Raw genomic sequence first — 27,291 nt, forward strand, 5'->3', positions numbered from 1 at the left:
TACTATTCCATTGGTTTGGTATTCAACCCAGATCTGTAATAATCAAATCCCAACTGCTGTGATGAAGATGACGGATGCTTCCCTGACTTCCATACTGTTAAGTCTAAGTGCAACTTTTCTCTCTCTAGGAATTATATAGGTTACTAACGGTAGCTGATGACAACCGAGATCCACGTATAATGGAAAAGTAAAATTGCGGTTAAAGCCGCTGGCAGAATACATGCCAGACCATGGCTGCTCATCTTCTATTTTAAAAATTAACTCCTACAAACTACAATTCCTGACCGACTCTGCTCTTTATTCTCTGAACCTGGGAAAGCATTCTGTTTCTGCTAATATAAAAGGTTTTTTTTTTCTGACTTTCAACAGACTAGTAACATGCTACTTTTTGTTAGACAGTAATAAGAGAGCAATCCCATGGAATGGCCCCTGGAACATCTTTATAAAGACATGACAAGCAATTGAAGACAGGAAGTGCTGATCTCTCTACGCATTTAAAGTCCTTATTAGGAACACTGATCTGACTTGAGCACATGAATGGGTTCAATATTGCCTTTACTGAGACCTATTTAAATCCCTAGGAGACTTGCCAGAAGCGACGGGAGACAGTTTAAAATACTGCAGCAGTGGGAGCAACACAAAAGTAAAAAATACCCAAAACTCAAAAAGAATTTGATATTGAAGAATTACTTATGAAAAAGTAAAACAATGAAAAGGGAATTATATTTGAAGTTACTGGAAAGGTCTCCTGTTCAGTAGTGTATCTTTAAAACAGATACACACACATGTAATCTGGATAAGCATTGTGCAAAACATAATGTGGGCCACAAAAGCAAAACTTCATTGATAAGTAAACATTATGTAACACACACACACACACACACACACACACACACACACACACACCAATTAAAGCAACAGTCTACAACCTTCCTAGTGTTTCAACATTTTATTACATTCCTTATGTTGTAATGACCCCCAACCAAAAGATTATTTTGTTTACTTCATAATAGTAATTTTACTACTGTTATGAATGGTAATGTGAAGATCTGGTATGTGACTCGAAAGGATTTCACCCTATAGCCTGAGAACCACTGAGTTAGAGAAGTGAGCCATGGATTTGAAAGAACGTAAGGAGGGAACATGGGAGGAGACTGAAGCAGGAAAGGGAAGCAGGACATGATGTAATTAAAAGAAAAGCTACTACACAAGAAATATTTCAATGCCCATCAAAATGTGCCAAAACCCAAATTATCGATTACCTGTTCCCTAACATAAATCCAGCCAAGAAAACTGTCGGTGAAAATATGCTTCTGCATGCCAAGCAGCCATGCTGTGGTGACTTGAGTAGGCCTAATCTGTCTGTGGTACGTACTGCACCTGCCCTCTTGCCTATTCTACCTGCGATAGTAACATGTCAATGTTTTTAGTTCAAACTTAACTTTTTATGGTAGTAGAGAAATACTTGAATACTAATCCATATGAAGAATAACTAAGGGCAAGATTCTGCAAGAAGGACACACAATTACCAGATGGCACAAAAGCACTGGCTTTTGAATAGCAGAGAATCTTTTTTTTTTTAAAACAGTTGTATTCTTTTTTTTCATCTTTATTAACTTGGGTATTTCTTATTTACATTTCGATTGTTATTCCCTTTCCCGGGAGTACCTTTACATAGACACACGAGAAGAACCAAGAACAAAAAGACACTAGAGGGCATGCTACAGTGAGGCCTGGACTCAGACCCTGGTCTCCTCCATAGCATCTGATGAGTTAGTCACACTCTTGCTCTAGCTTCACCATGTGTACAGCAGGGACCCAACAATGTGGTGAAAATAAGGTGTCAAGCACTTGATAGCATTTCAGAGAGATGGGGACTATAATAACCTGTAACACCACTGGGCACCGACATACCTAACAGACTTTAACCTAGAAAGCAGATATGGAAGCATGACAACCTGAAGCCTGTGACACTTAGTAGGTAGAAAACATGATGTTTTCAACTTCTAATAATCACATATACATTTACAGGAGGTTCTGTGGAACATTTTACACACACACACACCCACCTCCCTACCCCGCCCACACACGCGGGCACATACACACACAGACAGCATTTATACACACATGCTAAGAAGACGTAGCAAGCATAATAGATTTTGTATGGAGAGGAAAAAGGCTGCCTTACTATTGGATAGAACATATATTTATGAGTTTTTAAAATGATATAAAATCACACTATTCAGTATTTAACTTACGAGATTTTAATAACCATAGTGGTTACCTACCATATGTCCAAAGTATTGCCACTTTTACAGTTTACTGGCCATGACTTTCATAAAAAACCAAACTTAAATACTTCCTATAATAATCAACAAATAAAGAATTTTATGTTTGTAACATAATTTGTGTCTGGCATGAAAAAAATACTTGACAATTGAATTACTCAGTTTTCTTTCTCTTAATATCTTGTTGCCAACCCTTAATTTTTATAGCATGCCAGGTTAGTGAAGGGGGGAAATAAGGCTCGGAAGAAGAAACAGCACTGTGAAAGTATGCGTGATGTTTTTCTTTGAAGAACAATACCTTAATTTTAGTGAACACATTACTGCTTCAATGTTAGGGAAAAGGCAGCCATCATTAAAAAAACGAATTGCTCAGCTGTTTATAAGCAAAAAGCTCTAGGGGAATTTCTCAGGACCCCAAAGGCAAAGCATTCCAGGGTTAGACAAACATATGTTGCAGGTGTTCAGGAGAGCAGGTGGGAGAGCTGCAGCCATGGCAGAGGAGTTAGCTTACTACGCTCTGACTGACATGACCTTTCCACATCCAAGTCAGAGATGACCTGGCAAGGGCAAGTAGAAGCTGCAGAGCAGACTCTCCAGCAATTGTCCTGGTAGCCAAGCAAACAGTTTCTCTCTTGTAGTTTTATAAAAACCAAACACTACCAATTACCCGCCCCCCATCCTAAACAAAACAAACCTAAGGTATTTTAAAGCTGGAACTAAGAACAGCCTGAAATGGTGATCATTATCCAAAAGAGATAAGGATGAAGTATTGTTGCTTTTATTTAAACAAATATTCCTAAGGAGACAGTTTGTTGTAATATCCCCTCTTTGGTTCGCTAGGCAACATTAGATTTATCATAATTCTCCTAAAGCCTAAGATATTTCTATATTAAAATGCTAATTGTGCCTTTTCTTTTGCCTGTAATTAAAGCTGGAGAATTCTTTGGTCTGATATTCACTGATTGCTAGAGGGTTCACAGAAGGTCTTACCATTCTGTCTCTTATTAGCACACACTGCCCCATCATTAAATACAGATACAGGTATCAAAAAAAGGCAGACATAGAAAACTACATACTCATATACAGTTCTGTTTCTCTCTCTCTCTCTCTCTCTCTCTCTCTCTCTCTCTCTCTCTCTCTCACACACACACACACACACACACACACACACACACACACACACACACACACACACCCCAGATACTATTGTCTGGACAAACTCATCGACTTTATTTTCCTGCTTGCCATTCGTCTCTGAGGTGAATCTTGTACATTACTTGTGATTGAGCACAACGTCATTTTGCTATCGTAGTAAACTATGTGCTGGCTAGTGCATCCAGCCATACCTTCTCCATATTAGGTGTTGTTGTTTTTGTAAAGCAACCAACAAGCAAACAAAACCAGCTTACACTGTGAGGCGACTCAAATGCCTACTATAAAACAAATTTACAAGACATTAGACTTTGAAAAACAAAATCTAGCTTTTTAAAAATAATATTTGACAATCTAAAAGTTATGACTATAATGCATCTGTCAAGTTAATAGATTTTCATCTAAAAATAAGGAGCATAAAATTTTCTACTTTGGTATGTTAGACTATTAACTCAACACCAAGATTAAGATGATTTGTAATGTTACTTACATATTTTGATAAAAATATTAGAAAGAATATAGACATATTATGAATAGTGAGTGTTAAAAATCTTAGAGCAATTTTTATACATGTAAAAAAATAAAGTTTAAAACAAGAAAGCAAAAACAACATTAATTGGGCAACTATAAAGAGAAAAACTTCTGAGCCATGCCAGCCCTGTTTTACACACTGAATAAACCCGATTCCCTAAGGTGACATCCACATCTTTGCCCTGGCACACTGAGGTCTCAGATGGCAGAGAAGCATTTCAAACCACCTGTGCATTATGCACAATTCTAGCTTTATACAATAAATAGATACCAGAAGAGAAATAACTTTTCTTTTCTCCCAATGTTTACATTTTGATCATAGCCTGAAGGCACATGCCAGAGTGACACACTCCGCAGCCCATATTTCATACTTACACATGGAAAGTAGGAGCTTAGCCTTTCAATCTTTCTTTGTCACTAATGCTTGGCCTCTTAGGTAAGTACTGTATTTTTCACACATTGAACTCTTCTTCCTGTCTTTGCTTTTGTGTCCACTAAACAGAGGGCAGGGAATTACTTCTGTGGTTTAAAGAATTTGTATGTTCCTCAGAATGATTCTCTCCTTTCTAATAATTATTGATTTCAAATGACAATAAAATTAACAATTTTAAGATTAATTTTAGGGTTTCTAGAACTTCATGAATAGATTTTGGGTCTCAGGAGACTTGAGAACCCTGGTTTGAGAGACTAGGGAACAATTTCATCCCTTTTAATTTTCAAGGTAAAAAAACTGAATATACACAAGAACTGGAAAGGGAATGCAGTACAGCCATGCTTCTGATGCAATTCTGGAATAATTTTTAAAAATAGAACACCTTGGAATTTAAAGATCATTTATAAGAAAAATCCATACGTGTAGGCTTAATTTTGTGAGATGCTTTTTAGTTTAACACCAAACTATCAATAAGTAACTTTGTTTCTTTATTTTTTTCAGATTTGATGTGAGATTTATTTTTGAACATGACTTGATAGGATATAGGAGAGCACTGTGGAAGCCTTTAGGAATGCAGGGCTCTCCAGTTGTCCAGAGGACCACGATTGGGGATATGTTTGACACCACAGCCATCAGGAGGGAGCCGCTTCTCAGCAACCATGTCTTCAAGTTCATCTGCATTGAACTTGGTGAAATCCCATTTCTTTGAGATGTGGATCTTCTGGCAGCCAGGGGACCTGAACTTGGCTCTGCGCAGATGAGCATGATGACTTGGCCAATGTGAACCCTGTGTGCCCTGGGGCTTCCCCAAGCTACCACACGTGCCTGTCTGGAGCCTCTCAGCCCCAGCACAGGACAGCATCTTGTTGATCCGGATGACATGGGAAGGGTGGAGCCTCACCCGGATAAGAAAGCCATCCACGCCACAACTCTTTACCATGTATTTGTTGGCACAAACACGGGCAGCCTCCAGTGCTTCAGAAGACAGTTGCCCAGATTCATCCGACACCATGTGGCCGCAAAGTGGGAATTCATCCACGTTAGCTTTCTTCCGTCCCAAGTCAAAGATGCGGGCCTTAGCATAAGGGGCACCACGGAAGAAACGAGACTTTGGGTATGGCTTGTTCTTACAATACCGATAATACCGGGCTGGGCGGCAGCCATGATGACAATAGGACTGTCGGTGGCGCATCAGAGGAAAAGAAAACTTTATGTTTCCGAGTGAAGGGAACCCACAGAATGTCAGTGCAGATTAATATACAGATGCAAGCAACAGCTTTTATTGGCTGTGCCTCATTTTTACACAGTAAAGTATGTGAGATAAGAATAGAAGATTAGAGTCCAGCTAGTTAGAATTTTGTGTGTTTTGACTATTTACTCTTGAGTCTGCTTAAAAAAAAAAAAAAAGAATACTTGCCTCTGGTACAGATTTCTTCAGAGAACAGACAAAAGTGGGAAATAGTTTCCTTTTAATCAATAGCCTCTGACACAGCTCAGTTCAAAAGTCAAAGCCCTCAAATGTCTAGCAGTGACAAGGAATACAGCCACTGTAGCTAATTATAATGTCTAGACTATTAAACTGCTTAGTTTAGCTTAAAGTTACTTGATTAGTCAAATTTATTTTATTTTTTAGATTATAATTACATATCATATAATTTATACATATATAAATATATGTTTAATTTATATAAACATATATAATTTATATAATCTATATACTTATGTACATATATACATATTTATAATTACCTATATGTAATCATATAATTATATAAGTAGATTATCCTGTTCCTTGCCTTATATCCTTGCTTGCATTCTTTTGAAATTTATGGCCTCTTCTCGTTGTTATTATATCCATATATGTGGGATATATATATATATATATATATATATATATATATATATATATATATTCCCAAATATAACTTGCTCAATCTACATGCTGTGACTTGGATGCATGTCTTCAGGGATGACTGGCTGGCCTTGGCTACCTACCCAGTGTGCTCCTTCCTGGGGAAGGCTATTTCTTTCACTCTGGGCATTTCTTAGTAGCTTGTCATCTTCTGTGTGGGCTTGAGGCCTTGTGGGCTTTTCCTGCTTTAGCATGTCTACTGGCATCATCTTTGCTCAGCTCATGTTTCAGCAGTCATGTTGGTGAGACTTTATGGGTGTAGCTTCTGACATTAATTGTAGACAATCTCACAGCAAAATCCCTGATCCTCTGGCCTTTAACAATCTTATGCCTTCTGCAATGTTCTCTAAAACTTTGTTGACAATTTTTTTCAACTTTATTTTCTACAGTGTTACTGAAAAAAAAATGCATTTAAAAGGCATGACCTGATGGAGTTTAGGGCTACACTTGACAGACCTGTCAGTGATGGGCCTGTCCATCACCATGCTAAATGTTAGACCTGTTTGTGACCTGGCTTTCTAGCCTTTTATTTTGGCTAACATTGCTGAGTATGTGTCCCACTCATCAATTCTGTTTTTTTTTATCTCTATCAATATTAAAGATAAAAACATTTCAAATGCATGCTACTTAAGGTGGACACAAGATAATGCTCTGTGTTCTTTGAGCTATCTTTGTAGAACTCCAAATGAGAATTTTTTTTCACTCTTAAGCAGTTTTTAATTGGATATTTTATGTATTTACATTTCAAATGTTACCCCTTTTCCCTCACTCCCATCCCCCCTCCTCCCTGCCCTTCTTCTATGAAGATGCTCCCACTCCCACCTTAATGCCCTGACATTCTTGTACACTGCGGAAATGAGATTTCATAGGACCAAGGGCTTCTCCTATTGATAGTGGACAAGACCATCCTCTGATAAATATGCAGCTGGAACCATGGGTCCCTTCATGTGTACTCTTTGGTTGCTGGTTTAGTCCCCAGGACTTCCTATGGGATGGCAAACAATTTCAGCTCCTTCAATCCTTTCTCTAACACCTCCATTGAGGTCCCATGCTCAGTCCGATGGTTAACTGAAAGAATCCTCATTTGTTCCAATAAGGCTCTGGCAGAGCCTCTCAGGAGACATCCATATCAGGCTGTCAGCAAGCACTTCTTGGTATCAGAAATAGTGACTGGGTTTGTTGGTTACATATGGGCTGGATTCCCAGGTGGGGCAGCTTTTCCTTCAGTCTCTGCTCTATTCTTTGTTCCTGTATTTCCTCCCAAGAGTCTTTTGTTCACCCTTCTAAGAAGAACTGAACCAAATGAGAATTTTTGAAAAGGAAAAAAATCCCAAAACAAACAAGCAAGCAAGCAAGCAACAAAAGAGCAAGTCTGACTGGGTAAACTCAGGAGGACACATTACCCTACCTTTCCCAGCCACTGTCTGAAGAAACCTAGTGGTCAGAATGCATCGACTGCATGCTTCTCTTAACAAGGAGACCCACTGACAAGAACGTCAGCTTTTAGTGTGAAATCCACCAGTTGACTTAAAGGGTACATTTTACTGAGCTCCTATGGCTAACTAAATAGAAAGCAATATCTACCATAAATAAACACTAAAATCCAGAACATATTTAAGATATTCAATTCAAAACGATAGGACTCTGATTGATCAAGAGAGACTTTTTCTATTGACAAGACAGCATTTTGATGCCTTAAAGTATTTCATTGAAGACCTAATGGGTGTTTGTATATATGCATATAGTTCACTAAAATTAACATAATTTATTATCACATCCTGTTAGCATGAGAAAACAAACACTGGAACATCAATAGTCTAAGCAGTCTGTTAACTTCTTTGTTTCTTTCTCCTTTCCTTCTTTCTTCCTCCCTTTAAAAGATAGTTTATTCATGAGCTTCGTGAAAGTGGGAGCTACCGAATGTAATTTTAAGGAATAATTATTAATTATTAAGGAATAAGAAAGATCATCTACAGAACTTGGTGGATACTGTACAATGAACAGTTAGCTGCAATTCCCAAGTACACAGCTATAAATTGAGTTGGTGGGAATGCTCAGGTGACCATGTTTGCAGAAGGTGGCTAAGGTTTAAAAGAGGGTTGGATAATGAGGTGATCTGAGAGCAGGAAGGAGATCTAGGTGGATATATATGTTAGGAGTTCCAAGGAGAGATGCAGACTTAGCAATCTTAAAAAAATAAATGTTGACCGCATTTGAGGAAATGAAAACTCTTCCAGAAACTATCTGTGAAGGAAATGAGAAGATAGCTAGAAGTGGAAGAGCAGAAAAACAAACCCATGAAAGCAGCAGCAGGGAGGTGTTAAGACCCAGGAATGTCTGAGTGACTCAGACTGTGGGAAAACTGATCATAGCTCCTGCTGGTACATGGTTCTTTGACCATGAAAATTACTAGTGACAAATAATAGATAACTTTTGACAGTTGTTGACAAATAATAGATAACTTTTGACAGTTGCTGACTTATAATGGTTCACACTGAAGGGAAAAGAAAAGTGTTCTTTCAGGCTGAAACAGTGCCAGGGTGAAATAAGACAGTTGAGGGAAACACCGAGGGTAGAGACAGTTTGGAGTCTCAGGTTGAAGGTGAATGAGCAGCATGGTGGTGTTGGTAACAATGGTGTGGGTTTTTTGTTTTTTAAAGACACATTTATTCAGTGTGATGATCAGACTTTTACATTTAGCTATCGACAGCACGGGTGAAAAGGTCTACAGTAAAACCCTTTGTTGGAATGCTTTACACTTTCTACAGACTAGAAACTAAAATAACCTGTTATACAATTAGACACAGATACAGTCCTGGAGTCTTCCCCACCCCCATGATGCTGGAGCCTCTATAGCCACCTTGGTTTCGTGGTTTAGTAACATACTGGCCTCTGCCACCATAAAGGCCAGAGCTCCTGCCTCCAAAGTTTCCTCCTTTCATCTGTCCAAAATTTGAAGACTGGTAATTGCCAAAATCATTGTAGCTTCCACCACCTCCAAAATTGCTTCCACTGTCACCGCCAAAGCCACCTCCGCCATGACCACCATCATTGCCAAATCCATTATAGCCATCCCTAATGCCACCATATCTACCACCACCACCATGGCTGCCACCAAAGCCTCCATGGCCACTGAGGTTTCCTCCTTGACCAAAATTGTCATTGCCACCAAAACCACCTCCATGACCACCACCAAAGTTTCCGGAACCACTTAACCTCTCTGGCTGGACTAAGCAGTAGCCATCTCTTGTTTCGGCAGAGCCTTTCTTACTTCACAGTTGTGGCCATTCACAGTATGGCATTTCTGAATGACAATCTTATCCACAGAGTCATGGTCATCAAAGGTGACAAAAGCAAATCCCCTCTTTTCTACTGCCTCTGTCAGTCATAATTTCAATCACTTCAATTTCCCCATACTGCTCAAAATAATCTCGTAGGTGATGGTCTTCAGTGTCTTCTTAAATACCACCAACAAAGATCTTCTTCACAGTTAAGTGGGCACCTGGTCTCTGAGAATCTTCTCTTGACACAGCTCTCTTAGGTTCCACAACTCTTCCACCCACCTTGTGTGGTCTTGCATTCATGGCAGCATCACTTCCTCCACAGTGGCATATGTGATAGACCCAAAGCCCCTGGATCTCTTGGTGTTTGGATTTCTCATCTCACACAGTCGGTTGAGTGTTTCACGTTCCTCAAAGCTCAGCCCTCCAATGAAGAGCTTCCGCATTTGTTCCGGCTCCTTGGGAGACTCTGACTTACACACGAGAGCAGGGAGATGAGAGCCTTTAGTGAAGCTTCCTCAGCAGCATCAAAGAGCAGAAAGGGAGTGATTATTTTAAAACACACAGGTAAGCTGGGCAAGTGGCCTGTAACACCAGTGCTGCAGAGGGTGAGGTGAGGATTGCTCGACTGTGAGCTCAGCCTGGGGTACTGTGATAGCTGAGGCTATAGACTGAAACTCATTTCAAAAGAAAACAGCACAGATAACACAGCATTGTCCTAATAGATCTTATTAAAGTGATATGTTGTTTTTTATTATAAGTTCTGAGAGATGTAGAAAATTGTGAACAAATACTGAAAGCATAAACTGACTATTGGAACATAAGACTGGAGGAAAAAATTCAAGCTGTAGAGTTGGACTGAGAATCTTTACTCCAGAAATAAATCTAAGCTAATAACTAACATATGAGGACAAACACTAGTGTATTAATGGAAGAGATATAAACATAGAACTGGATTTGGTTCCTGGATCTTTCCTTAGTATCTTCCATGACTTTGTCCACACTACTAATGACATCTGTATACCTGTTCTCTTAGCTATTAAATGCACTAAGTTTGTCATGAAAATCTTGTATCTATGAGGTACATTTTATAACATGACTTGAATGATATGGCTCCAACTAGCTTAAGGCTCCTTTGTGGTATAATTATGCTATTTATTTCTTTGAATTTAGTGATTAATAGATGCTTCACAGATGAGCAGGTTTATTTGTTTTGTTACTGTATCTTCTTGGACAGCCTAGAACTCCCCATGTAGATCAGTGTAACCTTGAACTCAAAGAGATCCACCTGACTCTATGTCTGTAATGCTGGGATTACATATTAAAGGTATGTACTAACACACTGAGCAGTTCAAAGTCCCCTTTACATAATTAAGTATTGGAATGGTATAACATATTATTGTGCTGTTTCTTGTGTAGTTGTCTGTACGTACAGTTTACAGTTAGAGATATTATTTATCATTAAATAGGCTAGTCTAGGAAAAGAAAAGAAAGTGATTGCGGGCAAGACCTCAAAGAGTATCCCCAGCAGTAAGTGTACACACGGCCACTGATGCCTATTCCTTCAAGCTGTCATTTCATCAGAAGTCTTCCCTAATGTCCTTCAGCCAACAAGACCCTTACACTGTTCCAAAATATCATATGCCGCCATTCTTAAGCACTCTCTGCAAACACAGTGTCATGCATATAGTTATTTGATTCTATCATAGGATGAGAACTTAAGGGTAAATCATGACTCTTTTAGCAGCACCAAACCCTAGCACAGTGCCAACACAGAAAATATTTAGAGGCAGAGTCATGGGTGATTGGTAAAAACAGGGTGTTTCTTTCCATATCGTTCTCACCTCAACTGTGCTCCATCTTCCTTCTTCTTGGCTTGCTCTTCCTGTTCTTTTAGAAATTAAAAAGCACTATCTTCCACCCCCAATTTACTGATACTTTTCGTTTGAAAATGTTATGTCTTCTCAGTTTCCTGGTAAAACTCCTAAAGAAGCTACAAGCAAAACCGCACACTACATTGTGACGGTCAGTCTGGTGTGAGCTTGACCACATCTGGAACTAACTACATTGTGACGGTCAGTGTGGGTGTAGGCTTGACCACATCTGGAACTACATAAAACCCAGAACAACGGAGGGGAAAACTTATGAGGGAGTTTTGCTTAATCTGAAGTGGGAGGATCTACTTCTAATCCAGATTTTGAGGTAGGAAGACACACACACCTTTAATCTAGATCATTCAATCTGGGAAAAGTTAACCTGTAATTTGGGCCACACTTTCTGTTGGAAGCCTATATAACAAATATAGAAGAAGAAAGCTTTTGCTCTTTGCCTGCTTGTTCTCACTTTGTTATCAAGTCCACTCCTTCTCTAGCATTAGAATGCGTACATTTTGGGGGGAATACCAGCATATACTGAAGACCAACTGAGAACATCCTTCCTTGTGTTCTGAGTAACTACTGGATTCTTAGATTCATAGGTAGCCATTGTTGGATCAGATGTACCACAGCCTGTAATTGTAATAAACATTGCCCTCCTTTACACACACACACACACACACACACACACACACACACACACACACACACACACGTGTATGTATGTGTGTACATACAATAAGTTCTTTTACTGTATAGAGAATCCTGACTAATTCCCTTCAATTAAGACAAGTGAACTCAGAGGACAGTGGTGGTGCATGCCTTTAAGCCCAGAACACAGGAGGCAGAGGCAGGAGGACCTTTGAGTTTGAGGCCAGCCTGGCATGCAAGAGTGAGTTTCAGGATAGCCTGAACTACATAGAGACACTATTTCCAAAAATCACCACCACCACCACCACCACCACCACCACCACCACCACCACCACCACCAAAAACAGAAAAAGCCAAGCAAATGAACAAACAAACATCAAATAAACAACCCAAGTTCCCACAAAATACAAAACAAACTAACAAAACAAAACAAAACAAAACAAAAAACAAGTGAACCCTGTTGATGTTGGCCTTTAGAGCACAAAGGATTATCCTACCTTGATTTAAAGAGCCCCTTAGTGAGACAGCCTGGCCAGCGATGATGGGCTGATGTCATGTAGTTATGTACACGCTGGCTACTCAGTGCAGGTCCTCCCTGGATTTATTATCCAGATTGTGATCATGAATGTGTGTAACTAAATGTAGTAAGGTAGAATTCTGTTTATTCAGAACAGCACTGAGAGCAAGGGATGACCATACACAAGATGGTTTTAATGGCGGCATCTTGTACATTTTTAACATAAGCATGTCTTATATAAGAAAGACTTGTATATGCTTTTTATAATGCCTTTTCTCTGAATCTTCTGTTCTACAAAGCTGGCGGTCAAGTGGCTGATCCTCACCCTATTTCTCCACAGATGGTTCCTTGGAAGCCAGACTCGTGGATGTCTTAGTTAGAATTTCTATTGCTATGTTGAAATGCCATGACCAAAAAGTAAGTTGAGGATGAGACATTAAACGAGAAAATTTATTTATTGGTGCAAGGAAGTACAAAGAAATCAGAAGTGGGCCTTCCTATTACAGAGATAATACCTTTGAAAAGGAGTTCAGGAGAGAAGAATATAATGATGTGAACTATGGGGGATCCTGTTCTTCCTTTCTGCATCAGCGGTGTGTGTGTGTGTGTGTGTGTGTGTGTGTGTGTGTGTGTGTGTGTGTGTGTGTGTGTGTGTGTGTGTATGAATTACCAATACTTTACATTTCTTATTTTTAGCAAATTTCATTGAAAGCTAATTTATACTCAATAAACCCTCTCATTTTTGGGGTATAATCCAATGGTTTTAGTATATTAAAACATTGTACAGCTAGCACCATACTCTTAACCTTAAAATGTTCACTCTCTTGTGCTCACTAATCACTCCCCGTAATTTTTTACCTCCCACCCTCCACAGTTACCCTGGGAAACTACTATTTTCCTTCTGTAGATTGGTCTGATTGCAAAGCTTTGTATTACTAAGATCAGTGTGGTATATTTGTTGTGGGAAAACTCTGCTAATGTGGATGCTCACAGCCAAACATTGGACTGAGCACGGGGACCCCAATTGGAGAAGTTAGGGCAAGGACTGAAGGAGCTAGAGGGGTTTGCAACCTCATAGGAAGAACAGCAATATCAACCAACCAGAACCCCAATGCTCCCAGGGACTAAACCACCAACCAAACAGTACACAGGGGGTACCCATGGCTCCAGCTGGATCTGTAGCAGAGGATTGCCTAATTTGGCATCACGGGGAGGGAAGACCCTTGTTCCTGTGGAGGCTTGATGACCCAGGATAGGGGAACACTAGGCTGCTGAGGCAGGAGTGAGCAGGTGGGTGGGGGAGCACCCTCATAGAGGCAGGGGGGAGGGAGGAGGGGATAGGGGGCTTGTGGAGGGGAAACTGGGAAGGGGGGATAACATTTGAAATGTAAATAAATAAAATAACCAATTAAAAAAAAAGAAACACTGTGCTGAAAAGGTCACCAAAGTCTTCTGGAAGAAGAAATTAAATAGTCATTGTATAGTTAGAGGTTGAAAGGAGGTGTCCCAGACTCAGTGGAGAACAAGGAGCCAGCAGTAGCAGAGGGAAACTCAAGGCAATAACACCTCTATCGCCTGCTTCTGGCCGGTGGAGGAGGCCCTTCCTCGGTGAGCATCCTAGTGGAGGAGAGGCTCTGCTGGAGCACTCTGGTACTGATGCAACTCAAAGTTTTGAAGATGTTCTTGATGCCAGGGAAATGCTAATGCAGTAAGCATTATACTAATGATGTCAATCTCAGTGACCTTAAACCTAAATCAGACACAGTTGACAGCAAGAAATAATAAAAATCAGAGCAGAGATCCATAAACTAGAATCAAAGAAAACTTTATAAAAACTCAACAAAGCTAAGACCTGTTTTTTTTTTTTTTTTTTTTTTTTGATAACATAAACAAGAGTGACTAGCCCTTGGTCCAACTATTCCAAAGAAAGAAAGAGAGGACTCAGGAAAAAAATTACAATATGCACCAGAGATTGAAATAGAAATAAAAAGCCTTCTAGCTTAAAGAAAGAAAAGAAAAGGTCCAGGACCAGATAGATTCACAGCAGAACTCTATTAGATTTTCAAAGATCTATAGCCAATCTTCTTAAACTACTTGAAAATACAGAATCAGAAAGAGTACCCCCAAACTCCTTTTATAAAGCTAGTATTTAGTACTAAATCCAAGTAAATACAAAACAGAAAACTACATACCAGTGTCCTTGATCAACAGACTGAAACTCAAAAATACTCAATGAAATACTAGCAAACAGAATACACTCACACATCAAAAAGATTATCCATCATTACCAAGTAGGCTTTTTATCCCTGAAATATAGAAGAGTTAAACATATGCAGGTCAATAAACATAAAAAACCAAATACATGGACTTATGGACAAAAATCATTTGATAACCTCAATAGATACACACACACACACACACACACACACACACACACACACACACACACACACACAGCCTTTGACAAAACCCAGAATGACTTCATGATAAAAGTTTTAAAGAATGTAATGCTAGAGGAAAAATACTTCAACACAGTAAAAACTATATATGAGAAATCCACAGCCAAAACTCATCCTAAATGGAGAAAAGCTTGAAGTAATTGTTTTGAAGAACAAGATAGGGATATCCAGTGTCTCCATTCCTTTTGAATACTGTTCTGGAAGTACAAGCTGCATCAGTAAGGAAATTGAAGGGATACAAATAGTAAAAGAAGAAGTTAAACTATCCCTGATTTGCACATGACATGATATTATACATTAGAGATTTCAAAAATTCTACAAGAAAATTCTGTAAAGGAAAAGTAAATTCATCAATATGGCAGGATACAGACTCAATCTACACAAATGAGTAGGTGTTCTATACACCAAAAGGTCTGGACACCCATTTACAACAGCCTCAAAGAAAACAAGATATAACCTAACCAAGGAAATAAAGGACCTCTACATTGAAAGCATGAAAACTCAGAAGAAATAGATAAAGACACTAGAAAATGCAAAGACACCCCACACTCACTGATTGGAAAAATTAACATTCTGAAACTGACCATTCTACCCAAAGCTATTTATAGATTCAAGGAATCTCAATCAAAATTGCCATCTCATTCTTCATAGAAACACTAAAAACTATCCTAAAATTCATACGGAACCACATAAGAAGCTGTATAGCCAAAGCAACCCTGAACATAAACTACAACGCTGTAGGGATTACCCTTCCAGATCTGAAAATATGTTACAGAACCACGTGCAATCAATCAATCCATCCATCCATCCATCCATCAATCAATCCATCAATCAGAACACTGTGGTAATGGCACAAAGACAGGTACGTAGACCAATGGAACAACTGAAGACCCTAACATAAGTATACTTGAGTCAGTTAGTATTTAATAAAGATGGTAAGCACATAAGCTGTAGAAGATAAAACATTTTCAATAAATGATGCTAGGAAAACTAGATTTCTACATGCAGAAGGATAAAATTGGGCTTGCATCTGTCACCCTGAAGGAAAAGTGAGTCCAAATGGGTCCAGAGACCTGAATGGGAACGTGAGCACTGAGACTGGTAGAAGAGTGCACAGGCAGTTTTCCGTGGGACGCAGGCGTAGGAGTGGGCTTCCCTAATGGACTCTGTTTGCCCAAGAATTAGAGCCAACCATTGACAAGTGGGGTTTACAGACCAAAAAGCTTCTGCACAGCTAAAGACACAACCAGCCAGGGGAAGAGCGGGAGAGAATCTTATTAGGGATATATTTTTGACATGAGATTAACATACTGAATGTATAAATAATTCAAAGAAACAAAAAAATCACAAAAGAAATTGATCTACCTGAAAAATGGGCCTGGGACCAGGGCAGACAGTTCTCTGAGGGGGAAAATAGCTAAGAAATTTCTCAAAAAATGTTCATTGTCTTTAGCAATTAGTTAAATGGAAATTAAAACAACTTTGAGATATCAGAATGCCAAAGATCAGCAAATCTGACAACAAATGCTGTATGTGTATTTAAAAACAATTAATGAAAAGAAGCCACAAGTTTCACAGAGAGCCAGGATTGATATATGGGAGGTTTTGATGGGTGAAAAGAAAGGGCAACATGATTATTACAATCACAAAACATAAAAGAAGTAATGAAAAAAGAAGTAGAGAGTGACCAGCTTTACTCCGTAGTCAAGTTTATGAGTAGGGGACGACCCATGAATGCGGGAATGTAGTCTTCCTTTTTTATAGTGCCCCCGTAGCTTGTGTCAGTTTGTGTGCCTGCATCTCTAGGTCTAAACAACCAAGGAGAGACTGCAAGTACTTAAGACTTCTGGTTGTATTAGACACACGTGGCTTATAGAGTGTCTGGTATTTAGTATTAGAAATCGTCTCTACGTGAAAAAAGTTGATAAGCTAGGAGGAAGCATTCCCTCCACTATGCTCAGCCTCCTACGAAGGCCAGAAGGGAGGAGACATCACGTTCCCATGCCCAGGTCCCCAGTCAAAAGAGTGAGGTTGGGGGCAGTGTCACCTGAACCTGGCTCCTGCCTTTCTGCCAGGAGCCCTCACTCAGCTTCATTCCTGTGCACCTAAATTGTGTACCTCAGGTCCCTCACTTGTGTGTCCAGTCCTGCTGTAATACTGCTGAATGTGAAACAGTGACGCCTACACGGAAGCCCTTTCCTCCTAGAGGCCCCGCCCACAGTGTATGACTGGCTCACTGGCTCACAGCAGGGGAGACTCCAGTGCTACTCTGTACATTCTGAATAAAATTAATTCAGCTGTAAAGTTGGCTTTTTTCTCCTTTTTAACAAATCCAGTGTGTATTTCATTCTCTTTGCAAAGCCACAGTGTATGAACAGACCCCACTGTGGAGAGCACCGATTGAGAGTCCAGGTTTCTTTTTACAGTTTGGCTTTAGGTCTGTGTAGTGACTTTTATTTTTCTCAGTGTGATAGCCTTCCCAGGGTATTTTCCGTGGCCCGCCAATTTTGGCATGGTACAGAACTCTAGGGTCTACTGTAGACTTATTTTAACTAGATTCAGAATTCCTATCTAAAGTGCTCCTTTTTTATTACCCACCACATTAAACAGAATATTTGTGCGTGTGTGTGTGTGTGTGTGTGTGTGTGTGTGTGTGAGAGAGAGAGAGAGAGAGAGAGAGAGAGAGAGAGAGAGAGAGAGAGGGAGGATGGGGTTGGGGGTGTTGCTTTAATGGGTTAAGTCACTGTATCTTCAGCACCCAACTCACAGGAGGCACGGACATTGGCTGAGCTGAGCTGCAGTGGATATAAAGACTTCCTGTCTGGCAAAGAACCTGAGGCTTTGGTTGAGGCCATTGTAACTATTCATCTATACATTCTTACAGATATTTAAGTTATAAGACAATGAGGCAGATGAAAGCATTATCGTTATGTAACCGACACGCTGTCTGTAAGTTACCTACTATGGAAAAGGGCAGGAAGGCCCGTGGGTCCCAGTGAAAACTGGAAAGACAGGATGATCAGCCTGTGTATATTGCTTTGATTTGCTGCAAATGCTACCAACCTTTCTTTACAGTCAAAATTAGCCAGACTTTTGAGTTCTCAGATGCTATTTTGATAAAGTAAGAGGTTAGTAAATTTTGGCTAAATGGACAGACTAGGACTTTAGAGGAAGAAAGTGGAGAAATTAAACTATAAAATTCTTTTTTCAAAATTAGGAAGTAAATCAAGAGATTTCCCAAACCTTTGTGGGAGTTGGGGAGGCAGTGCTGGGAAAAAATGTCTCAATAGCAGATAGGGCCACACTCATATAGAAGGTGCTTGAGCAAATGCTTGTCACAGACCAAACTGGCTTTGCTGGGTAGTCCACCTACATGGATGCTACTGGACACAAGGTTTACCTTAGGAATTTGATCATTCCACAATTTACTTACAGCTCACAAAATAGTAACCATAAAGTGATTTAATTAGATACATTATACTTTAAAATTATACTTGAAAAATATTTCATTGTGTTTCCTTTTGAGAACAGATAATTTGCCAACTTTCTACTGCTATAGAAAATGTCAGAAAGGCTCTATGGAGTGTAGTTTAAGAGACTTTGATCCACGATGAGTTGGGTTAATGGTTTATGCCTGTGGTTCACATATTTGAGGGAACGCATGGTAAAGGAGAATGCTGCAAAGAACTTCTAAAGACACTGAGTAAGGCCCTTTCAAGGCCTAGTCCAGTACTCACAGACCTCCTTTAGGCTGAACTGGAGAAAGTTTTCACTATCCTCTAACAAAATGACAAAATGAGAAGAAATCTTTACCTCCTTGACTCTGGGTAATACTCAGCACTCACAGCACAGTCTGTCTAACATTCTATATGAAGTGGTCACTAAAGCAAAGCAGGTGATTATGGTTAAACTGTTTGACATGTAAATGTATGAAGCTTTCTTTCCTTCAGATAAAGGCAATATGGTTATTAACATTTTAAATTAACAACAAAATGTTTAGTGAACTAATTTACTTAATGGGAAAATATAATATTGGTATGGCTAAACTTTCTTATACTACAGTCATGCTTTTTTCTATTTTGTCAATTTCAAATTGATAATCTTTTTGTTGTGAATTATATTTAAAAATTTTAACACCTTAAGATATCAGTAAAATGACCCACACTCAGAGCAGCACCTTTTCTCTGCACACACACACACACACACACACACACACACAGAGTATGCACTTTAATAGATGGATTATAAGAAAAGCGAACATTGGTTATGCATTCTACATTAATAGTTTAATGTCCTACAGAAGAGAAAATAAGAGTAGAGAATTCTTACAGCACTCAGAACTGGCAAGGGGTTTTGAAGAAAACGACTGACTAAGGCTTCACTAGCTACCCAATATCCTTTAAAACACAAGGAATGGGTTTGGATTTAGGGCAGCAAAAGGCTAATTATCTCTCCATGGGGCAGCAGGGCGAGGGCAGTAAGGGCAGTGACCCATAAGGACTACTCCACTCCTCGGCTCGGGGTCTCATGACATCACTTCACTCCGACGGTGCAGAGACTTTAGAGTGGCGTTCCAAAGACACATGATAGGACCTTCGTGGTCTACTCAGAATAAGAGTTCCTACCTACACATCCACATTTTCTTTACTTGTAAGACAATGAACAAAAATCAGAAGATTAGAATTTTGGTTTTTAAAAGTTATGATTTATTAATCAGGACAGAATTAATTTATGTACCTTAGTATCTTTTTCAGTTTTTCAAGGATAAAATGATTAGCATTATAACGACTGTTTCTCAACTGGGGAGCCCTCTCCTTTATAACATACAGAGCAATCATTTCTATGAAGTTTTATCGCTTTTCTTCAGGTGCTCAGGATAAAAGTGACTCCGCTTTCCTGGGCTGACTGAAGGTATAGATGGCTCAGAGGTTAAGAGCACCGACTGCTCTTCCCGAGGTCCTGAGTTCAAATCCCAGCAACCACATGGTGGCTCACAACCATCTGTAAAGAGATCTGACGCCCTCTTCTGGTGCGTCTGAAGACAGCTACAGTGTACTCATATATATATAATAAATAAATAATATATTAAAAAAGACATGCTTGTTTTCAGTGTATATTGTAATGGTGAAAACCTCTGATACCCAATCATCTAATAAAAATCCCTGGAATGCAAACCAGGGAATTTCACATGGATTTTCATCACAACATAAATGATGTGCAAGATGGGACATTATGTAATGACAGATTCTTAACCAGTGTTTGCAAATACATGGGCTTCAAGGAGGGGAGCGGACGCAGCCACTCTTTAGGCCCTTGCGGGGCTCCCATGTGATTCTAGACAGGTATCCACCAAGTACAGCTTGGCAACTAGCTTGAACGATCCTCTAGGACCTCATGTTTTCTCAAACTGGAATATTACTAACGAATTCTTCAAAGGTCATCAACTACTTCTTGCTTGAAGAAGTCCCTTGACTATAAGTCTCAAATCCTATCTGAGTTCAAAGCCATCCTGGTATACACAGTGAGTTCTAGGACAGCCAGGATGACATAGAGAGACCCTGTCTCAAAAGTAAATAAATTAAAATAAATGAATAAATAACAATAAAATTGAGAAAAATCATATTTTTAAGTTAAGTTGAATCTTGCTAAGGTATTTCCAGAATATACATATTCAATGTACATGGTCCCAGTATTTTCATTCTGTGGCTCGAGAACAGAAACAAGCTGTTTCATGAACACAGCAGGCTGAGCCTCCCCACTAGGCAGGCTAGGAGCAAGTGCTGCTGCGGGTGTGGCAGCGGACTCTTCAGAGCTTGGTGCTAGTGAGAGAAATACAATCGTCTGTTGTCAGTTTGTGGTGCAGCGCACGTGTACAAACACAAAAGCAAAACTCCCAAAGATAGTGGCATGGAGAAGGTGCTAAGATGACTCTCTAAAGATCGAAGCAATGCACTATGTCTAAAGGAGGAGAGCACTGTACAAACAGGAACCTAAGAACCCGATCCTGCCAGCGGTCCAGAGGCCGACTCTCGGGGTGTGCTTACAGCCAAGCAACGCCCCACAGCCATTTCTTGAAACTGCTGCTGAGAGGAAGATGGTATCTTAAAAAAAAAAAAAAAAACCTTCCAGGAAGAATCACCATGAATTAGCAAACTGTGACCTGGAGTTGACTTTATCCTACCTGTAGGACCACACAGGGAGAACAACACTGGCTCTCAGCTCTGGGCACGCTGGTCTCTAGCTTGCAGACAGGCCAAGTGCTCTTCTTGCCATTCTCTGCCAGGAGGTGTTTATCCTGGATGGCTCCCTTTATGCTGTCTGAATGGCTTCTCCTTAGAGAAGGTCTACTGAGCAACCTATGTAAACAGGTCTCATTCTGTCTGTGCACTGAGTGACTTCAGACCATGCCCTGTGGTAAGGAACGCCTTGCTTATTATCATAGGAGCCATATGCTTCTTCTTGTTTGCTGCTATACCAGTACCAATCAGACATGGTTTAGTACAGAAGACACCAAAATACAGGCTAAGCAAGTTAATGAATTAAAAATACTATGAAATGAGTTCAAAGTGATTTAAAGTATGTAGAGAAATTCTTGACTGGTTTTGATAAACATGAGATTTTTATATCATTAGATGTCTGAAAAAATAAAACTTCAAATACTATTTTAAGAAAAATTACTAGCCTTTGTTCATAATTATCTTATAGTCTAGCCACCACTAATTACTTTTTTACTTATATGCTACTCTGTGTTAAAAAGCTGTATTATGATTGGATATAGACATATATCTGTTTAATCATAATATCTAAATAACTATCATAAATATCTAATCTAGTAATGAAAAAGGATGTAGTAAAAATTTAGTTATGAAATGAAACATTAGTCTTACATCTCATACACAAAGAAAAATATCCGTTTCCCTATGTCACAAACACACAAAAAAATGATTCTTCATGAATGTAAGTTTTCAAAGAAATATCCTACTTTTGGAAAGAAAAATTGAAGAAGAGATATTTGTAATAGGAAATAATGACAAAAACTTGATTAGAAATAAAACTGAATCTCGGTAGTATCCCCAACAGAAATATGAGGAAATGCTGTTAAAAGGAAGATGACTACAGCCCTTCCTCACGGGGTTGTTATTAGGTCCTTAACAGGTTAAAGAAAGATGACGATGTTCTCCAAGGGACATGTGTCAGTTTCTAGGGAGGCGGCCTACTGGGAGTAGATCTGAGCCCCCAAGGTACATTTCAAACCACACATGTTTTTTTCAATGTTATTGTGAAATGGGAAGTTATATATACAGTGGGTTTTTTAAAAAAAATGAGTGAAATTTTAAGTGTCAGCATAAAACCTGAAACTGGAAGTTCAAACACTTTGTAATTTTAAAAAAAGTAAAATTTAACACAAGCTAAAACAAAAGACAGACAAGACTCGTTCGAGGACAGGAACATTATATAATGTTTTTCTATTGAATTCCTATGCAATGGACGATGATAAAATTGCTTGACATCTAGTAGTTTTTTTCTTTTTCTTTTCCTTTTGCTTTTTTTTTTATTTTATTAACTTGATTATTTCTTATATACATTTCGAGTGTTATTCCCTTTCCCGGTTTCCAGACAAACATCCCCCTAATCCCTCCTCCTCCCCTTCTTTATGGTTGTTCCCCCTCTCATCCTCCCCCCACTGCCGCCCTCCCCCCATAGTCTAGTTCACTGGGGGTTCAGTCTTAGCAGGACCCAGGGCTTCCCCTTCCACTGGTGCTCTTACTAGGCTATTCATTGCTACCTATGAGGTCAGAGTCCAGGGTCAGTCCATGTATAGTCTTTAGGTAGTGGCTTAGTCCCTGGAAGCTCTGGTTGCTTGGCATTGTTGTACATATGAGGTCTTGAGCCCCTTCAAGCTCTTCCAGTTCTTTCTCTGATTCCTTCAACGGGGGTCCTGTTCTCAGTTCAGTGGTTTGCTGCTGGCATTCGCCTCTGTATTTGCTGTATTCTGGCTGTGTCTCTCAGGAGCGATCTACATCCGGCTCCTGTCAGTCTGTACTTCTTTGCTTCATCCATCTTGTCTCATTGGGTGGCTGTATATGCATGGGCCACATGTGGGGCAGGCTCTGAATGGGTGTTCCTTCTGTCGCTGTTTTAATCTTTTCCTCTCTATTCCCTGCCAAGGGTATTCTTGTTCCCCTTTTAAAGAAGGAGTGAAGCATTCACATTTTGATCATCCGTCTTGAGTTTCATTTGTTCTAGGCATCTAGGGTAATTCAAGCATTTGGGCTAATAGCCACTTATCAATGAGTGCATACCATGTGTGTTTTTCTGTGATTGGGTTACCTCACTCAGGATGATATTTTCCAGTTCCAACCATTTGCCTACGAATTTCATAAACTCGTTGTTTTTGATAGCTGAGTAATATTCCATTGTGTAGATGTACCACATTTTCTGTATCCATTCCTCTGTTGAAGGGCATCTGGGTTCTTTCCAGCTTCTGGCTATTATAAATAAGGCTGCTATGAACATAGTGGAGTATGTGACTTTTTTATATGTTGGGGCATATTTTGGGTATATGCCCAAGAGAGGTATAGCTGGATCCTCAGGCAGTTCAATGTTCAATTTTCTGAGGAACCTCCAGACTGATTTCCAGAATGGTTGTACCAGTCTGCAATCCCAAAACAATGGAGGAGTGTTCCTCTTTCTCCGCATCCTCGCCAGCATCTGCTGTCATCTGAGTTTTTGATCTTAGCCATATTCACTGGTGTGAGGTGAAATCTCAGGGTTGTTTTGATTTGCATTTCCCATATGACTAAAGATGTTGGACATTTCTTTAGGTGTTTCTCAGCCATTCGGCATTCCTCAGCTGTGAATTTTTTGTTTAGCTCTGAACCCCATTTTTTAATAGGGTTATTTGTCTCCCTGAGGTCTAACTTCTTGAGTTCTTTGTATATTTTGGATATAAGGCCTCTATCTGTTGTAGGATTGGTAAAGATCTTTCCCCAATCTGTTGGTTGCCGTTTTGTCCTAACCACAGTGTCCTTTGCCTTACAGAAGCTTTGCAGTTTTATGAGATCCCATTTGTCGATTCTTGATCTTAGAGCATAAGCCATTGGTGTTTTGTTCAGGAAATTTTTTCCAGTGCCCATGTGTTCCAGATGCTTCCCTAGTTTTTCTTCTATTAGTTTGAGTGTATCTGGTTTGATGTGGAGGTCCTTGATCCACTTGGACTTAAGCTTTATACAGGGTGATAAGCATGGATCGATCTGCATTCTTCTACATGTTGATCTCCAGTTGAACCAGCACCATTTGCTGAAAATGTTATCTTTTTTCCATTTGATGGTTTTGGCTCCTTTGTCAAAAATCAAGTGACCATAGGTGTGTGGGTTCCTTTCTGGGTCTTCAATTCTGTTCCATTGGTCTATCTGTCTGTCTCTGTACCAATACCATGCAGTTTTTATCACTATTGCTCTGTAATACTGCTTGAGTTCAGGGATAGTGATTCCCCCTGAAGTCCTTTTATTGTTGAGGATAGTTTTAGCTATCCTGGGTTTTTTGTTATTCCAGATGAATTTGCAAATTATTCTGTCTAACCATTTGAAGAATTGGATTGGTATTTTGATGGGGATTGCATTGAATCTGTAGTTCGGTTTTGGTAAAATGGCCATTTTTACTATATTAATCCTGCCAATCCATGAGCATGGGAGATCTTTCCATCTTCTGAGGTCTTCTTCAATTTCTTTCTTCAGAGTCTTGAAGTCCTTATTGTACAAATCTTTTACTTGCTTGGTTAAAGTCACACCGAGGTACTTTATATTATTTGGGTCTATTATGAAGGGTGTCGTTTCCCTAATTTCTTTCTCGGCTTGTTTCTCTTTTGTGTAGAGGAAGGCTACTGATTTATTTGAGTTAATTTTATACCCAGCCACTTTGCTGAAGTTGTTTATCAGCTTTAGTAGTTCTCTGGTGGAGCTTTTGGGATCACTTAAATATACTATCATATCATCTGCAAATTGTGATATTTTGACTTCTTCTTTTCCGATCTGTATCCTTTTGTTGTCTGATTGCTCTGGCTAGAACTTCAAGAACTATATTGAATAAGTAGGGAGAGAATGGGCAGCCTTGTCTAGTCCCTGATTTTAGTGGGATTGCTTCAAGTTTCTCTCCATTTAGTTTAATGTTAGCAACTGGTTTGCTTTATATGGCTTTTACTATGTTTAGGTATGGGCCTTGAATTCCTATTCTCTCCAGGACTTTTATCACGAAGGGGTGTTGAATTTTGTCAAATGCTTTCTCAGCATCTAATGAAATGATCATGTGGTTTTGTTCTTTCAATTTGTTTATATAATGGATCGCGTTGATGGTTTTCCGTATATTAAACCATCCCTGCATGCCTGGGATGAAGCCTACTTGATCATGGTGGATGATTCTTTTGATGTGCTCTTGGATTCGGTTTGCCAGAATTTTACTGAGTATTTTTGCGTCAGTATTCATAAGGGAAATTGGTCTGAAATTCTCTTTCTTTGTTGGGTCTTTGTGTGGTTTAGGTATAAGAGTAATTGTGGTTTCATACAAGGAATTCGGTAGCGCTCATCTGTTTCAATTTTGTGGAATAGTTTGGATAATATTGGTATGAGGTCTTCTATGAAGGTCTGATAGAATTCTGCACTAAACCCATCTGGACCTGGGCTCTTTTTGGTTGGGAGACCTTTAATGACTGCTTCTATTTCCTTAGGAGTTATGGGGTTGTTTAACTGGTTTATCTGTTCCTGATTTAACTTCGGTACCTGGTATCTGTCTAGGAAATTGTCCATTTCCTGCAGATTTTCAAGTTTTGTTGAATATAGGCTTTTATATTAAGATCTGATGATTTTTTGAATTTCCTCTGAATCTGTAGTTATGTCTCCGTTTTCATTCCTGATTTTGTTAATTTGGGCACACTCTCTGTGTCCTCTCATTAGTCTGACTAAGGATTTATCTATCTTGTTGATTTTCTCAAAGAACCAACTTTTGGTTCTGTCGATTCTTTCTATGGTCCTTTTTGTTTCTACTTGGTTGATTTCAGCTCTGAGTTTGATTATTTCCTGCCTTCTACTCCTCCTGGGTGTATTTGCTTCTTTTTGTTCTAGAGCTTTTAGGTGTGCTGTCAAGCTGCTGACATATGCTCTTTCCTGCTTCTTCCTGCAGGCACTCAGAGCTATGAGTTTTCTTCTTAGCACAGCTTTCATTGTGTCCCATAAGTTTGGGTATGTTGTACCTTCATTTTCATTAAATTCTAAAAAGTCTTTAATTTCTTTCTTTATTTGTTCCTTGACCAGGGTATCATTGAGGAGAGCATTGTTCAACTTCCACGTATATGTGGGCATTCTTCCCTTATTGTTATTAAAGACCAGTTTTAGGCCGTGGTGGTCTGATAGCACGCATGGGATTATTTCTATCTTTCTGTACCTGTTGAGGTCTGTTTTTTGACCAATTCTATGGTCAATTTTGGAGAAAGTACCATGAGGAGCTGAGAAGAAGGTATATCCTTTTGCTTTAGGATAGAATGTTCTATAAATATCTGTTAAGTCCATTTGGTTCATGACTTCTCTTAGTCTGTCTATATCTCTGTTTAATTTCTGTTTCCATGATCTGTCCATTGATGAGAGTGGGGTGTTGAAATCTCCTACTATTATTGTGTGAGGTGCAATGTGTGTTTTGAGCTTTAATAAGGTTTCTTTTACATATGTAGGTGCCCTTATATTTGGGGCATAGATATTTAGGATTGAGAGTTCATCTTGGTGGATTTTTCCTTTAATGAATATGAAGTGTCCTTCCTTATCTTTTTTGATGACTTTTAGTTGAAAATTGATTTTATTTGATATTAGAATGGCTACTCCAGCTTGCTTCTTCAGACCATTTGCTTGGAAAGTTGTTTTCCAGCCTTTCACTCTGAGGTAGTGTCTGTCTTTGTCTCTGAGGTGTGTTTCCTGTTGGCAGCAGAATGTTGGGTCCTCGTTGCATATCCAGTTTGTTAATCTATGTCTTTTTATTGGGGAGTTGAGGCCATTGATGTTGAGAGATATTAAGGAATAGTGAGTATTGCTTCCTGTTATATTCATATTTGGATATGAGGTTATGTTTGTGTGCTTTTCTTCTCTTTATTTTGTTGCCAAGATTATTAGTTTCTTGCTTCTTTTCTAGGGTATAGCTTGCCTCCTTATGT

The 27,291-nt window shown here is 39.3% G+C and overlaps 1 protein-coding gene and 1 pseudogene across 16 annotated transcripts in view; both read right to left on the reverse strand.

The window, feature by feature from the left end:
* The window catches only part of Tbc1d5 (TBC1 domain family, member 5), a 529,632-nt gene that overhangs the window by 114,199 nt on the left and 388,142 nt on the right, over nucleotides 1-27,291 (reverse strand).
* Rpl10-ps10 (ribosomal protein L10, pseudogene 10) lies at nucleotides 4,886-5,694 on the reverse strand (annotated as a pseudogene). The gene has a single exon (XR_015629311.1). The product of XR_015629311.1 is annotated as a ribosomal protein L10, pseudogene 10, transcript variant X2 (transcript).

This window comes from Rattus norvegicus, chromosome 9 (assembly GCF_021556685.1).
Source record: "Rattus norvegicus strain SHRSP/BbbUtx chromosome 9, alternate assembly SHRSP_T2T, whole genome shotgun sequence".
Taxonomy (NCBI): Eukaryota; Metazoa; Chordata; class Mammalia; order Rodentia; family Muridae; genus Rattus; species Rattus norvegicus.